Genomic DNA, 10736 nt, shown 5'->3' with positions numbered 1-10736 from the left:
TGCAGTTGAAATCATTGTTGTACTTTAGGGGAATATCTTCAAGACTCCATAAAAGACCTTCCTGGAGCTGTAAGTTAAAATTGCCTCATGTGCACTCTGAAACTGCCTTCTCCCTGGTGGGAAGGGTATGCCATAGACTTTCCTTGCTTAATTAATTAATTAATTAATTAATATTGCCTTTCTAAAAGCTCAGTCTTTCTTTTTTTATTGTGAAATATCTTTTTATTTTACTTTATTTTTCATTTTAGAAAGGTTTTATTTATTTTAAGTTAAACAATTTTCCCTCAATCTTGCTTCCCTCCCCCTACCCCCCACAGAAGGCAGTTTTTTAGTCTTTACATCATTCCCATAGTATGCATTGATCTAAGTTGAATGTGATGAGAAAGAAATCATATCCTTAAGGAAGAAACATATAGTGTAGGATATAGCAGAATTTCATAATAAGATAACATTTTTTAAAATTAAATGTAATGGTCTTTGGTCTTTGTTCAAACTCCACAATTCTTTCTTAGGATACAGATAGCATTTTCCATTGCAGATATCCTAAGACTGTGCCTGACTATTGCCCTGTTGGTATGAGTAAGTCCATTAAGGTTGATCCTCACTCCCATGTTGCTGTTAGGGTGTACAGTGTTCTTCTGGTTCTGTTCATCTTTCTCGGCATCAATTCATGCAAATCCTTCCAGTCTCCCCTGAATTCCCATCCCTCCTGGTTTCTAATAGAACAATAGTGTTCCATCACATACATATACCACAGTTTGTTAAGTCATTCACCCACTGATGGGCATTCCCTCAGTTTCCATTTCTTGGTCACCACAAAGAGAGCTGCTATGAACATTTTTGTACTGGGATGGATGTACAGGTGGTGCTTTTACCCTTTTTCATAATCTCTTCAGGGTATAGACCCAGTAGTGGTATTGCTGGATCAAAGGATATGCACATTTTTGTTGCCTTTTGGGCATAATTCCAAATTGCTGTCCAGAAAGGTGAGATGAATTCACAAAAAGTTGAGTCTTTCTAACTAAGTAATAATCCAATAATAATCATGGCAAGAAGCACACTATTGGGGCCTTTTCACAGCCCCAAACCTCAAAAGATTACCCTTAGAGATTTGAGGGAATATACTAGCCATGTCCTAAGAACCTAACTCCTCATTGTTAGTAAAACTTGAGATATTACCTCAAGAACCCATATGTGCTAAATTTTATTTGCATTTAGTTAAGGCTGAACAAAAACATGAATGTGGACTTGGAGAATTTTATCAATTTATTTGATTTTCCCTTTTTAAAAATCTCACACATCTTCTGAAAGATGAGAAATCAAAGAAAGCACTAATGGGCTAAAGAATCTGAGACACTGGGAAAATTCAGATGAGAAGAAGGAGGGAGTGAATTAATATTTTATCCCTTCATTAATAAATCAATATTATAGGTGTTAGAATAATATAAAAGACTGCTTTTCAGGGAGAGGAATGTAAAACACTGTGACCCTTGAGAGGAGAAGTGATTAAGAGGGAAAGGGGTTTTGAAAACAATTTGTGGGAAACAGACAATTCAGGAGATCAAATTCTGTAAGATGGGATAATGTATCTCTATGTTAACTCCTCCTAGTAGATAAGGAAATAACTACTTCAATTTGTATTCTTGGGAATAGATTTAAGAGTATCCTAGAAGAGGCAATAATTAAGAAAGGAGAAAAGACCACAACTCTTCCTGTAAATGGGTATTAAAAATTCATATGACTTAGAGGTTGAGGTGTAGGCACCACACTTATATTGAATTGGGAAAAGGAACAATGAAATACACATAGAAAAAGAAAAATAATAAAAGTAAATCCATGGAGTTTGACAAGGAAATGAAAGGGAATGAACATTGTGAGCAGAATTATTAGTTTACATGAGAAAAATGCATGTATTAAAGACAAAAGGTTCTAATCTGTGGAACTTAAACTTCCTATACTATAATATAACCCATTTGGGTTATGTTAACATTCACATTTTCTACTCAATAGCTTTCATGTTCGTTTCATTGTAAATAATGAAAATGCTTTCAACAAATCTTTAAAAAATGTCTCAATTTATAATGCTGCTATGGTGCTATATATGACTCCTAACTTTAGAGCTGCTCCTTGGTAGTTTTACTTTTTCTCCCTTGGTTCTTACTATGCTAACAGCTGCTGCATACTTACTATGGTAACAGCTGCTAAATACAGTTTTTCACTTTTTTGTCAAATGCAATGGGAGAGTGCATTCATTCATATAGTTATATCTGATACCAGCTTTTTGTCCATTTAGAGTAGCTAAGATAATTGTATTTAGCTAATTCCATATTCCTTAAACATTAGACCTCTTGTTCATACCTCCAAGATGCTATTTCCAGATGAGGCAGCTAAGTGGTGCAGTGGATAGAGCACAAGCTCTGGAATCAGGAGGGCCTGAGTTCAAATCCAGTTTCAGACAGTATGAACTTAGACAAAGTCTCTTAACCCTGATTGTTTTATATTCAGAGTCATCTCGAGTCATCATGATTCATATCTAGAGGAGAAAGTGAGGCTGGTAACTTAGCACAGCAAAACCTCACTCGAATCCAATTCACTTGTTCTTCATGGCATCACCTCTCTTATGCATGGTCTTCTTCAAGAATGAAAGACAAACATCATCATCATCATCATCTTGGTGGAAGAGTAGTCCTCTGAGCTCTCAAAAATAACAGTCTAAGGACTTGTAAAAGACCAAGGTTAAACCACTTTTATTTCATCCAATCATTGCCTCAAGATCCTTGACCTATAACTACAAAAATCAAGGAAAACTCTTAGAAATATTATCATCTATATGAGAAGAGGGTTGTTTTGTATAAGTGAAAGGATCTTTTCTTTGAGTATTATTTCTTTTTTTTGTAAGCTTATGTCTCAGATGTTGGCATTTAACTACCAGTGAGCTCAAAAATGGGCACATATCCAAAAATTCTTTTCAGGTCTAATGGACCATGAGCACCTAATTCAAGTGGTTTTGCGCGTGTATCTTTTGATGAAACCAAGAGTAACCTAACTACATCTCAACATTTCTTCCTAACAAATTTGCCTTCAGAAACATAAGTTTTTATATGTGAATTCATTTTTCTGATTTGGTCACTAGGTTACCACAAAATCATCCATTTAAATTTATAATCAGGAAAATGAACAGCAGAATCTGATCATTTAATTCATTGGTATTCTCTCAAACATTCTAATTTATGTAAAGGTGACTGCAAGAAGAAAAAATCAAAAGTCTTCCTCTTATAATGAGCCTAGAGAGAATATGTGTGATGGAATTTTGAATTAGAGAGAGGAGAGAGATATTGTTAGAATCAATATCCTTTGACATGAATAGGGGAAGGGAGAAAGAACTTAGAATAAAGGATGACTCCTAGATTACAAACCTGAGCAACTTGAGGCTTCTCTCAACAGAAGAAAGGAAAAAAGGAAAGTAGAATGTTTTGAGGGAGGAAGGAAATAGATGATTTGGTTTTGAATATGTTGACTTTTAGATATGTATGGAGTACCTTATTTCCATTTGAGAAAAAAATATTAAGGCAGCTAGGTAATGCACTGGATGGAACACTGGCCTTGGAGTCATGAAGATAGGTTTTCAAATCCAGTCTCAGACACTTGACACTTACTTAACTGTGTAACCTTGGGCAAGTCAATTAACTATGTTTGCCTCTCATCCAGGCCTATCTCCAATTGTCCTGATTCATCTCTGGCCACTGGACGGCTCTGGAGGAGAAAGTGAGATCCCCTCCCTCAAATCCAACTCGTGCTTATCATGGCATCACCTCCCTGAAGTCATGGTCTTCTTTTAGGATGAAGGACAAACATCATCAGCATTATCATCATCATCATGGAGTATCTAGAAGGAAATGTCCAATAGGCAGTTGATGATTCTAGAATTCAGAAGAGAGATTAAGGTTATATTTAGGAGTTATTTGTACAGAAATTATAATTGAATCAATAGAAGCTGATGAGATAACAAAGAGAATGGAGGGAGGGAGGGAGGGAGGGAGGGAGAGAGAGAGAGAGAGAGAGAGAGAGAGAGAGAGAGAGAGAACTAAGGACAAAGGCTTGGAAGACATATAGGACCAGGACACAGATGAGTATTTAAAGGAAATGAAGGAGATTGAGGGAGATATTTAGTCAGGAGAGAACAATGTCATGAAAACTGAAGGAGGATTAGAATATGAATGAGGAAGAAAAAATTTTAGATCTAAATAAATAAAAAAGTAAACAAACCAAAGCATTAGAGAGAAACAATTCTTGGTCTTGCCTTTTTAGCCTGCCTGGGCTTCCCTTATAATTAATCCCATAGGGAAGAACAGCTCTATTTGAAGACTACTTTCCATATGCTTGCCATATGGCTTTTCACATTAAATGTGTAGCATAATCATTGACAACAAGGCAATTATTCAGTCATAGATTGATGATACAAAATACTGGAGAACTAAGAGCTATAAAAGAGAGTTACTGGAAAAAATTTCTGCAAAATGAGCAGAAGAAATAGAAACTGCTATACAGATAGAAGAATTTGAATTTGTAGTATATGTATCTAAAGTAGATATATACATATATACAAACATATACACTTCAATCAGTATGTATATGTGAAATATGGACATAAAAATCTAAGAACAAAACACATATAAAAGTGTTTGAACACAGCATCCTCTCTGTAATACTCCAATGCTGTCATTTATGCCTATCCCATGAGATTCTTATTCAGGTCTTCTTAAAATTATAGAGTCTACTCAATGCATTTAAGATCTTCTCTTGACATTGTATAGGTACCAGTGAAGCATACAAGTTGCCCACCAGATATTGTTTTCTGGGTAGCTAAATTATCCTTTCTTTCTTTATCTTTTTGTTCTTAAAATTTTCTGATAATATCTTTTAACCTATTTCTTGTTGATTTCAAATTTGAAATTTAATGCCACTTGTTGTCATACTAACCTGGCAGCTAGGTGTTACAATGGACATAGACCCAGTCTGGAGTCAGGAAAACCTGAGTTCAAATCTGACTTCAGACACTTTATTAGTTGTATAACCCTGAACAGATCACTTAATCCTGTTTACTTCAGTTTCCTCATTTCTAAAATGAACTGGAGAAGGAAATGACAAATGACTCTAGTTTATTTGCCAATAAAACACCAAATGCGTTCATGAAGAGATGGACATAACAACAAAAGTTTGCCTCTCCATTCTCAACTTCAATTCTTCAAAAACTGTAGTATACCATATTTCACTAATGCAAGGAATGTTCAATTTCATAAAATGGTAAAACTAACTAAATAAATCAGTAGAAGAGGGTTTTTTAGTATTAAAAAAGTAAAAAAAATGTGACTATAAAAAACATAGTTTCAAGGCCACCCAACATATTACTACCCTGTTAGAAACTTCATAGCTAAAGCATGATGAATTAGATATGCATATTTTATGACTAAAGATGATAAAACTAAGAAAATGAAGTAATGTAAACAGTTGGATATTGAGATATGGTTTTACCAGGCTGTCAATTTGATATGATAAAATTTGGGTTGTTGTGACATTTTAAGTGAAAGATGATTCACTAGAGTCCGGAGGCTCTCATTTCAGCCATTAAACATGCATCAGAGCAGCTGGAGAGGAAGAGACACTTAAGGAAAAGAGATGAAGACCCAGCAGTGAGTTGGAAAGCTTCTCAGTCAGAGCTAAGACAGTTAGAAGCACTCAGCTAAGAGAAAACTTAACTGACTTAATCCTAAGTGTTGTTCAGTTATTTCAGTCATGTCCAACTCTTTCTTACCCCATTTGGAGCTTTCTTGGCAAAGATACTGGAAGCTTACCATTTTCTTTTCCAGCTCAGTTTATAGATGAGGAAACTGAGGCAGTCAGGATTAAATGACTTGCCCTGGGTCACACAGATGAATCTTCCTGATTTCAAATCTGGCTATCTATGTACTGTGTCACCTAACTTCCCCTATTACTAAGTAATCAGTGGGAATTTATTTCATTGGCTCCTGAGATTGATAAGACACAGGAGAAGCTCTGTTTACACATTTTATTCAAACCTAAGCTTTGATATAGTCAGTTAGGTAGAACAGTGGATATTGTGCTAGCCCTGGAGTCAAGAAGACTCTTCTTCATCAGTTCAAATCTAATATTTCCTAATTTTGATCCTGGGCAAGTCACATAACCCTGTTTGCTTCAGTTCCCTCATCTGCAAAATGAGATGGAGAAGGAAATGCAAACCATGACCAAATGGGGTCATGAAGTATCAGACATGATTGAACAAGACCAAACAAAACTTTGGTGTTGTTGAAACAGCATTGAAATTATTTCCCAGAATGTCTATTCAGAATATAAACTTTTTATCAATAAGATTATAAGCATAAAAACCATGACTTATTTCCTTTAGCCATCATAATATAGCCCTGAAAATATTTCAGAGGTGTTTATTATTCTCTGGCTAAAGAAAGAAAAGAGGCTTTGATATCCTGATCAGGGGAGCAGTGTTTCTGGGAGTTCCATTCTAATTCAAGAGTATAGCATCAATTCAAATATCAAATATCAAAGAAGATTCAAAAAATGAATGACTGCCTAAGCTGGTCTATATATACCACTGATAGGTCAATGAACTTGTCAGTTGTCTGGCTTAAAGACATTCATAAAAGCTATCATTATCTAAACACACTTTTAAAGATAATGGTTAATTGAAAGAACTTGGAGCTATTCTATTTGAGTAGAAAGAAGAAAATTTCCTCACATGAAGAGTGGGTGAAGATCAACTGTCAAGTAGCAAGGAGTGAATCCCTCTGAGTGGAACAATAAAATTGAAGCCTACAGTCCCAATTTTTGAGTTACTCTAAGTACATGTTTTTTTGTCTTCATGTGTTTCCATGAAAGGTTTCCTATAAATGTGTGCCCATATTCACCATAGCTTCTGAGTGCACTGGTGGGAAAGTGTGATCTAGGTGCACTGGTGGGAAAGTGTACTCTAGGCTTATATGCAAATCATTACATATTTTAATATTTATGTATCTTTAATATTATTTATTTAGCTTTTCTATTAGTTATGTTTCTCATAGTTATGTTTAAGATCTAAAGTGGCATTACTGTGAGTGACTATTTATGTAAATAGAAAATACATTGGATGGAGACTATCTGAATATTGAGAATGGGAAGTATATATCCCTCAAAAAGGTTGCCTCATTGGACTTTGAAAAGTTTGAATGTAACTATAGTGCCATTTTATCTCTGAGAAGTTAGGCCTTCTAGACTGAGAATATGTTGGGTAAGCAAGCCAAACCCAGGGGAAAAAAAAGAGATATGACACACCTAGATAAGAGGGGTGAGGTCCAAAGTATGACATTATCAGGATGTTTGTACACCAATTTGACAGAAAATTCCAGTATAACACACTATCCAAGACACATTTGAGGGAAAACCAAATGAAATAGCACACATTTATGACCTGAGATATGGTATTCCATTTTCCACCCTGAACAACCACCACTCCAATTTGTGACTCATAGAAGCCTTTCTTTTCATCAAGGCACAACTGAAGTTCCCAACTTGGTAGTGCCTAAATTACCTTATATGCACTACCTTATATTTCTTTGTGTGTATTATTTTTATTCCATATGGTCTTTTTAGCATTTGAGTAAGAGATATGCAAAATTAGTAACTCTCAGGGAACACACTTCAATGACTGTTAGAGATTTTGCAGCACCTGTTAGAGTGGGGAAGTCAAGCATTTCAAAACCCTATCCTGAAACCTCTCCTTTTCTCTCTCTGTACTATCTTCCTTGGTGACCTTCTATGAGTTTAGTTATCGTCTCTATGCAAATGATTTCTAGATTTATATTTACAGCTCCACTCTTTCAGACCTCAAATCCTGTATCTCCAACCACTTATAGAACATTTCAAACTGGATGTCATATTACACAGCTTCTTTTAAATCTCTCCTCTTCTGAATTTTTCATATTTTATTGAGGGCTATACCACCCTCCCATCTCCCAGGTTCACAAATGTACTCAGTATTCCTTGACTATTAAGAGTCCTCACATAGCCAATCTGTTGTCAAATTTTGTTTTTAACCTTCAAAATGTCTTTTACACAAATCCCTTTCTTTCCCCTCACATATCTACCTTCTTGGTTCAGGTCCTCATCACTTCTTAACTAGACTATTTCAATAACCAAATCCCAAGTCTCTCTGCTTCACTCAAATCCATCTTTCACTCAGCAAAGTGATTTTGACGTGTTTAGTAAACTCCAATGGCTCCCTGTTATATTGAGGATCAAATCTCAAGTACTTTGGCATTTAATTTTTTTTTATATCTTTGCCCCTTCTCCTATCTCTACATTCTTCTCACAGTTTACTCCTCTCCACAAATTCCACAGTCAGTGATTGAAGTTTTTTAACTCGTTCTCCCATATATCACCCCGCTATCTTTGTGTCTTTGCATTATTTGGATATGAATCATTCCTAGAAGGTTTTCCTTCCTTCCTAGCTTTCTACAAGGTTCAAATAAAAATTCATTCATTTATTCCTTCAAGACTCAACTTAAAATCTCTTCCTGCAGGAGTCCCTCCTGGTATCCCTAATCATGTGAGCTTTCTCCCTTAGCTAAGGTTACTTTTCTTTTCTATGTATTTTATTTTTCCTACATATATATATATATATATATATATATATATATATATATATATATATATATATATATATATACATCTTCCAATAGAATGGGAGTTCCTTGAAAACAGGGTTTTGTGTTTTTTAGTGTGTTTTTGTATTTTCCTTTCTTTATATCCTCAGATTTGACACAGAGTAAACATTTAATCAATGTTTTTTTGAGTTAATTGATTGATCTCTAACTTTTGTAAGCTAGGGTTTAAGAACCATCCAATCTTTGGAACAGGTATGACAGCCCAGCATTTTAGGCCCTTATTTACTTAACTTATTTTAACTATGAACTCCAAACTATAGAAGCAGAAATGTGTTACATACTATGTCTTGAACCATTCAAATATTTCTTACAATTTCCTCCACTCTCTAACTTGGGAATCTCAACAATTCCCATGATTTTAATTACCATTTCCATGTAGATGACTCTCAGATCTGCTCTCTATATCTGGTCTCTAGACTGAGCTCTAGTCCTTCATCACCAGCTACCTATTGGATAATCTGAAAAGGATGTTCCATAGGCATCTTAAATTCAATATTTCTAAAACAATATTTTCCTTGAAACCTACCCCTCTTCCAAGTTTCCTTATTTCTTTTATATCCCTAATCTTCTAACATTTAGGCTCACAACTTAAGACTCATCCCTGACATCTTACTCTATAATCTAAATATTCAATCATTTGCCAAATCTTGTTCACATTGTTACTCATATCTTCCCTCTCTCTCTTCACACAGTTCAGACCCTTATCATCTCCCACCTTCTACCTCTAATGCAATAGTCTTCCAATTATCTCTCTCCATTTTAAACTGTTTTCCACACAACTACCAAAGTAGATTTTTTAAGATTTTATTTATTTTGAGTTTTACAGTTTTCCCCCTAATCTTACTTCCCTCCTCATACCCCACCCCAACAGAAGGCAATTTTCCAGTCTTTACATTATTTCTATGGTAAACATTGATCCAAATTGAATGTGATGAGAGAGAAATCATATCCTTAAGGAAGAAACATAAAGTATAAGAGATACCAAGATCAGACAATAAGAAATCAGTTTTTTTTCCCCTAAATTAGTCATTGGTCTTTGTTCAAACTCCACAGTTCTTTCTCTGGATACAGATGGTATTCTCCATTGCAGACATCCCCAAATTATCCCTGATTGTTGTACTGATGAAATGAACGAGTCCATCAAGGTTGATCATCACCTCCATGTTATGGTTAGGGTATACAATATTTTTCCGATTCTGCTCATCTCACTCAGCATCAGTTCATGCAAATCCTTCTAGACTTCCCTGAATTCCCATCCCTCCTGGTTTCTAATAGAGCAATAGTGTTTCATGGCATGTATATACCACAGTTTGTTAAGCCATTCCTCAATTGAAGGACATTTACTTGATTTCCAATTCTTTGCCACCACAAACAGGGCTGCTGTGAATATTTTTGTACAACTGTTGTTTCATTCCTTTTTCATAATCTCTTCAGGGTATAGACCCAGTAGTGGTAATTGCTGGATCAAAGGGTATACACATTTTTTTGCCCTTTGGGTGTAATTCCAAATTGCTCTCCAGAAAGGTTGGATGAGTTCACAGCTCCATCAACAATGTAATATTGTCCCAGATTTCCCACAACCCTTCCAACAATGATTGTTATCCTTTCTAATCACCTTGGCCAGTCTAAAAGGTGTGAAGTGGTACCTCACAGAAGCTTTAATTTGCATTTCTCTAATAAGTGATGATTTAGAGCAATTTTTCATATGACTAAGGATTGCTTTGATCTCCTCATCTGTAAATTGCCTTTGCATATCCTTTGACCATTTGCCAATGGGGGAATGACTTTTTAAAAAAATTGACTCAGTTCTCTGCATATTTCATAAATGAGTCCTTTGTCAGAAATATTAGTTATAAAGATCATTTCTCAGTTTACTACATTTCTTTTGATCTTTGTTACAGTAGTTTTGTCTATGCAAAAGCTTTTTAATTTAATGTAATCAAAATCATTTAGTTTGTTTTTAGTGATGTTCTCCATCTCTTCCTTAGTCATAAACTGCTT

The sequence above is a fragment of the Macrotis lagotis genome, chromosome 2 (assembly GCF_037893015.1).
Source record: "Macrotis lagotis isolate mMagLag1 chromosome 2, bilby.v1.9.chrom.fasta, whole genome shotgun sequence".
NCBI classification, from domain to species: Eukaryota; Metazoa; Chordata; class Mammalia; order Peramelemorphia; family Peramelidae; genus Macrotis; species Macrotis lagotis.
Note: the sequence above shows the minus strand (reverse complement) of the source record.